The sequence below is a fragment of the Leuresthes tenuis genome, unplaced genomic scaffold, assembly GCF_036924035.1.
Source record: "Leuresthes tenuis unplaced genomic scaffold, fLeuTen1.0.hap1 SCAF_94, whole genome shotgun sequence".
In the NCBI taxonomy this organism is placed as follows: Eukaryota; Metazoa; Chordata; class Actinopteri; order Atheriniformes; family Atherinopsidae; genus Leuresthes; species Leuresthes tenuis.
In genome coordinates this window covers 148,138-155,085 of record NW_027325448.1, presented here as the reverse complement: position 1 = coordinate 155,085, position 6,948 = coordinate 148,138, and the positions used below count along the sequence as shown (strand labels likewise).

The 6,948-nt window shown below is 42.1% G+C and overlaps 1 non-coding gene across 1 annotated transcript; it reads left to right on the top strand.

Moving 5' to 3' along the window:
* Positions 1 to 3,269: 3,269 nt before the first annotated feature.
* On the top strand, positions 3,270 to 3,460 carry LOC140286446 (U2 spliceosomal RNA). The gene has a single exon (XR_011911253.1). It is a non-coding gene; the product is annotated as a U2 spliceosomal RNA (small nuclear RNA).
* The last annotated feature ends 3,488 nt before the right edge of the window (positions 3,461 to 6,948 follow it).

Here is a 6,948-nt window from a genome sequence, read left to right as displayed (position 1 = left end):
TGCTTGTGCACATGGAAATATTTCAGACCATTTGGTAAAAACCTCTGTTGTCACTGAGCAGAATCGTTTCCCTTAACATTAATTTAGTTCAATAAAATCTACAAAATAATGAAATAATGAAATCCAAACAAATATGTTGAAAAAGATACACTGGCTTAGGGAATTATCTTCGTTTTGGTCTTAGATTGCCCTGTGGAATGTATTTTGCACATATTTGACCTGCTAGACAAAACTTTATTCATTTATTTATTCTAAAAAAATGTTTTTAATAATTAGTAAAACCATATGCTGTAAAAACCTGGTTCATTATTGCTTCCATCCCTCCTGTTGAGACATGACATGGTCCGTGGCTCAATACTGCAGCATATTTAAACAAATTCTTTGGCAGTATGGTTTTCCTTCCGGTCATTCATACGAGTCTATTGTAGATGGCAATTGAATAACATCTAATAATGCTAAAATATTTGTAGTTTATACATTTAGCTGTGGATGTCAACATACCTGTTTTTCCAATGCTGTGTTAACACATGTACAGTTGAGAAGGCATACTGACTGTCAGTGTAAACGTTAACAACCTTTTTGTTATTTAATTTACAAGCTTCAGTTAAAGCTTCCAATTCGACTGCTTGAACAGAGTAATTTTTTGGTAGTGGTTGTTTTAAGAAAACTTCAGTTTCTGTTACTACTGCAAATCCTGTAGCATTTGTGCCATCAGGGTTTTTTTCCTTGATCTGTTGAATAAATATAGTTATTTCTGCATTTTCATAACGTATATCAGTTAAGTCTGGCCTGGGTAAAACACTGATGGTTATTTCTGGCTTTCCATCTGTGGGGTAGGTAGCAGTGTGGATGGATTAAGTGTAGCACATCTCTCGACAACAAGGTGTGGCTGTGAAAGAAGAACTGTTATGTAGGAGAGATGTCTGGTAAAGATATTTTGTTAAGTAACCATATCACAGCCACTGCATGAGGTACCTTAAGTGTTAATGGGTGAAATAACACCATTATTGTTGATGCCTGCACTGCCAATGGCTTCTGGCCATTGATTCAAAAGTACGATCTCGTCCCTTTTTCCCCCTTTCAGTGGACACTGGCCCCTAATTACCGCAATTCAGCAGGGGGTCTTTCATTAGGAGTACTGGACTCCCCCGTGCACGGTTTCAGCTCCGACCCTGGACAGCGGAAAAAACGTTGAGATCTGGTTTGAGGACCCAATTGTTGAGAAAAGTCTCTCAATGAGACTCAGAGTTGCTGGAGTCAGTTAATGCAAAGGTTTAATCTTGCAGCAAGTTCAAGAATGTGTGTGTGTATGGGTGTATGTGTGCGAACGTGTGTGAGTTTGTGTGTGTGAGAGTTTAAAGAACCTGTTATCCACAGGCAGGCCTTAACTAGTATGGCACGGGTCCAGCCTGTCTCATCTTTTTTGGAAGGTCCAGCGCTCGGCCGTAACCCTTCTGTCTGTTTGGACTCTCACATACATTCGGTTAATCATAGAAAAACGAGAACAAAACTTTTTAGCCCCTTAAATTCATAAAACAGACATGGTGCAGTTATTTCCATTCTAGAAAATAAGAGTAATCACCACCATTCCTATAAATTCTGGATATTCTAACAATCTGAATCTTTTTTAAATGTTCGATGAAGCCCTTTGCTGTTCTGTTTAGAGACTCAGCTGATCATAAACCAAGTTTTGCTCTTGAACCAAGCTTCTAAACTCTTCACCTTTTTCATTTCTCAGTTAGTATTCACTTTAAAACTGATTAAAAGAAAAATTAAATGAATGCCTATCAACAAATGTGGGATCTAAACTCTAGTGCTTCCTCTAAAATAATTTCCTTTCTCAATTCAGAAATGTGTGTGTGTAAGTCACAACACCCGTGACACCAAAACGGCTTTCTTTTCTCTCTTTTCTCTACACTCTGCACTGTGAGCACACACAACAAATCAGAAAGGCTTTTTTTCTCTCTTTTCTACATTATGGACTGTGGGGACACAAAACCGCTCTCTCTTTTTTTTTTTTTTGATTGTGTGCCAGGGCGTTGTCTCACGTATTAGATTATGCTTAAGATACGAATGAGTTTATCAGTCACATCAGAATCCATACATACTGATCCTCCCGTAATAAAATGGTCGGATCTTATCAAACACACTTTGTTTCTTGTGACAAGTCAGCGAAACAGCGTATACACGTCAAGACACTGAATCAAGTTTGCCACAAGAACTCATAAGTTTGGCAGTATTGCTCTGCCGTCAGCAATCATACACCCATTTTATTTTCATGAGACATGTGCAGGCACCTGTTCATCTACTGTTCTATCACTATGAATTAGTTTATCTATTATCAATAAGGATACTTCTACAACTACTATCAAAGTATGTCCGGACTTCTTATGTTGTCAGTTGCTATATATCAATAAGTGGGTTGCTACTGAAAAGCATTAAGCATGTCACACAGCCCAAACATATAACATTTCAGGACACACCACACAGTTAACAACCACAGTCAAGCGTGTCAAAGCCCAAACATGTAACATTCAACAGGACACTTACACAACACATTCAAATCAAACAGTCAGACAACATACAAGAACCTATACCCCAGCCGGCATTGCTCCCTGCCTATTTTCCTACAACTCACTATGTGTGCGCACACCTTTATTCACAAACTCTTCAACTTATACTCTTTTACCGAAGCTGCTACAGCTCGATTGGCCAAATACCCTTAGATCCTATTTCGGTGAATTTGACATCTGCCTTGCATGTAACAGATTAGCGGTTTAGCAGTTTTAATTTAGTTTGAGTGAAGGAATTCATTTTATAGCAAAATCCGAAATCGTGAAGAACTCATGGAAGTAAGCTTATTCTCGGATTCCTGAATCTTTAGATTTGCTCTTTGTTTTACTGCAAAGTACAACGTTGAGCAGCACTAATGAGTTGTTTCTATTTTTGGCAGGCTTTACCTTTGCGGATGAAGCCCTTTCTGTCTGTGCAAAAGAAATCTTGTTACTGTGCAGAGTGACTTCTCTGAGTAGAGTCGCCTTACTTGTTGCGACTGTGCCAATGTTCGAAGCTGGAGTGCAAAGTTGTTGCTTGAATGGTGCTCGCTGGAGCGTGCGGTAGTGTAAAGTTATACCATTTAAAAGGGCTTAAGAGTGCTCAGTGCAGCGGGTGGGCCGAGGTGCAAAGTGACACTATGGCCATAAAAAGAACACCGCTACAAGTGCGCATTGTGCCAGGAAGGGCCCTCGGACGTGAACCAGTGGACAGTTATCGCTTCTCGGCCTTTTGGCTAAGATCAAGTGTAGTATCTGTTCTTATTAGTTTAATGTCTGATGTGTCCTCTATGCGAGGACTACATATTAAATGGATTTGTATCAATAGGAGTTGAAAAAGGAGCTTGCTCCGTTCACTCCAAGCATCGACCCGGTACTGTAGTGCCCCTGGGAACGGTGCGCTCTCCTCTGCTCTTGTGAAAAAGCAAACAGCGGTGCAGGATGGAAGTTTCAGGGAGCCCAAGATGAAACTTTCTTTTAGTCTGCTGAGAAAAGAGAGTGAATGCGAAGTAGACTTTAACACGGTTCTGGGAGCGAGCCGAGTGCGGGCTAACCAGGAGAATTGCTTGAAAGAAACGCGACACCGAATGAGCGGTCAGAACAAAGCCTCAATACGGTGTTCCTGTGGTGTTTTTATAAAATGCGGTGAAAAAAAAGGTGTGAATGCCCCATAGAAAACTAAAAGGTGGAGCGGAAGTGTTCGGCTGCAAGAAGGTGTGAATGTCCGACTATATTTGGTGAAAAGCAGGTGAAGCAAGGTCTGAATGCCCAACCTTACATTATCAAAAGCGAGATCAGAGGTTTTTGGCTGCAAGAAGGCCATAGTTTGCCAAAAGTGGGTAAGGTGCGAATGACCGACTAAATATCAACAAAAGTGGGGGCGGAGGTCTTCGGATGCAAGTGGGTGTGAATATCCCACCATAGAAGTATGGTGGAGAGGAAGCTGTGAATGGCCGACCACAGTTTGCAAAAAGCGGGTGAGAAAAGGTGCGAATGTCCAACCATACATGATCAAAACAGGGAGCGGAGGTGTTTGGCTGCGACAAGGTGTGAATGTCCACCCATAATTAATGAAAAGCGGGCAACAAGTAGGTTCGAATGCCCAACCATACATCATCAAAAGCAGGAGTGGATGTGTTCGGCTACAAGAAGGTTTGAATGTCCGAGCATAGTTTGTAAAAAGCGGGTAAGAAAAGGTTCGAATGCCTGAACATACATGATCAAAAGCAGGACTGGATGTGTTCGGCTACAAGAAGGTTTGAATGTCCGACCATAGTTGGTAAAAAGTGGGTATGAAAAGGTTCGAATGCCCAAAATCGGCTGAAAAAAACTGTGTTCGGCTGCAAAAAGGTGTGAATGTTTGACTAAAGTTTGTAAGACAAGGTTCGAATGCCTGACAATGTATGATCAAAAGCGGGAGCGGAGGTGTTCAGCTGCAAGAAGGTCTAAATGTCCATCATTAATTGCTAGAAAACATGAAAGAAAATTTTCGAAAATCAATCTGCATATGATCATAAGTGGGAGAGGAGGTGTTCAGCTGCAAGAAGGTGTGAATGTCCTACCATAATTGCTGAAAAATGTGTTAGAAACGGTAGGAATGCCGGACCATACATCATCAAAAGCTAGAGAGGTGGTGTTCGGCTGCAAGTAGGTGTGAATGTCTGACTAAAGTTCAAATATATTAACAAAAGCGGGAGGAGAGCTCTTCGGATGAGTGGTTGAGAATTTCCAACCGTAATCTATAAAATGCGGTGAAAAAAAAGGTGTGATAGAAACCTAAAAGGTGGAGCGGAAGTGTTCGGCTGCAAGAAGGTGTGAATGTCCGTCTATAGTTGGTGAAAAGCAGGAAAAGCAAGGTCTGAATGCCCAATCTTACATCATCAAAAGCGAGATCAGAGGTGTTTGGCTGCAAGAAAACGGGTTAGGTGTGAATGACCGACTAAATATCAACAAAAGTGGGGGCGGAGGTCTTCGGATGCAAGTGGGTGTGAATATCCCACCATACAAGTATGGTGGAGAGGAAGCTGTGAATGTCCGACCATGGTTTGTAAAACGCGGGTAAGACAAGGTGCGAATGTCCGACAATGTATGATCAAAAGAGGGAGCGGAGGTGTTCGGCTGCAAGGTCTGAATTTCCAACCATAATTTGTAAACACCGTTGAAGAAAAGCCTCGAAAGCCCGACTATACACCATCAAAAGCGGGAGCAGAGGTGTTCAGCTGCAAGAAGGTCTGAATGTCCACCAATAATTACTGAAAAATGGGTAAGAAGAGGTGTGAATGCCCAACTATACATCATCAAAAGCAGAAGTGGATGTGTTCGGCCACAAGAAGGTTTGAATGTCCGACCATAGTTTGTAAAAGGCGGGTAAGAAAAGGTTTGAATGCCCGAACATACACAATCAAAAGAGGGAGCGGAGGTGTTTCTTTGCAAGAAGGTGTGAATGTCCGAGCATAGTTTGTAAAAAGTGGGTAAGAAAAGGTTCGAATGCCCGAACATACACCATCAAAAGAGGGAGCGGAGGTGTTCCGCTGCAAGAAGGTGTGAATGTCCGAGCATAGTTTGTAAAAAGCGGGTAAGAAAAGGTTCGAATGCCTGAACATACACCATCAAAAGAGGGAGCGGAGGTGTTCCGCTGTAAGAAGGTGTGAATGTCCAACCATAGTTGGTAAAAAGCGGGTAAGAAAAGGTTAAAATAACCGACTCTACACAATCAATAGCGGGAGCGGAGTTGTTCGGCTAAAAGAAGGTGTGAAAGTCCGACCATGGTTTGTAAAAAGCGGGTAAGAAAAGGTTCGAATGCAAAAATATACACCATCAAAAGCGGAAGCCGAGGTGTTCGGCTGCAAGTAGGTCTGAATGTCCACCCATAATTAATGAAAAGCGGGCAACAAGTAGGTTCGAATGCCCAACCATACATCAACAAAAGCAGGAGTGGATGCGTTTGGCTACAAGAAGGTTTGAATGTCCGAGCATAGTTTGCAAAAAGCGGGTAAGAAAAGGTGCGAATGCCCGACAATGTATGATCAAAAGAGGGAGTGGAGGTTTTCGGCTACAAGAAGGTTTGAATGTCCAACCATAGTTTGTAAAAAGCGGGTAAGAAAAGGTGCGAATTCCCGAACATACACCATCAAAAGAGGGAGCGGAGGTGTTCCGCTGTAAGATGGTGCGAATGTCCGACCATAGTTGGTAAAAAGCGGGTAAGAAAAGGTTCGAATGCCCGAATATATACCATCATAAGCGGAAGCGGAGGTGTTCGGCTGCAAGAAGGTGTGAACGTCCGACCAAAGTTTGTAAAAAGCAGTTAAGAAAAGGTTCGAATATCCAACCAAACATAATCAAAAGTGGGAGCAGAGCTGTTCGACTGCAAGTAGGTGTGAATTTCCACCCATAATTCCTGAAAAATGGGTAAGAAAAGGTGCGAATGCCCAACCATACATCATCAAAAGAAGAAGTGGATGTGTTCTGCTACAAGAAGGTTTGAATGTCCGACCATAGTTTGTAAAAAGTGGGTAAGAAAAAGTTCGAATGCTCGAACATACACCATCAAAATTGGAAGCGGAGGTGTTCCGCTGTAAGACGGTGTGAATGTCCGACCATAATTGGTAAAAAGCGGGTAAGAAAAGGTTAAAATACCCGACTGTACACAATCAATAGCGGGAGCGGAGTTGTTCGGCTACAAGAAGGTGTGAAAGTCCGACCATGGTTTGTAAAACGCAGGTAAGACAAGGTGCGAATGCCCGACAATGTATGATCAAAAGAGGGAGCGGAGGTGTTCGGCTGCAAGGTCTGAATTTCCAACCAATAATTACTGAAAAATGGGTAAGAAAAGGTGTGAATGCCCAACTATACATCATAAAAAGCAGAAGTGGATGTGTTCGGCTGCAAGAAGGTG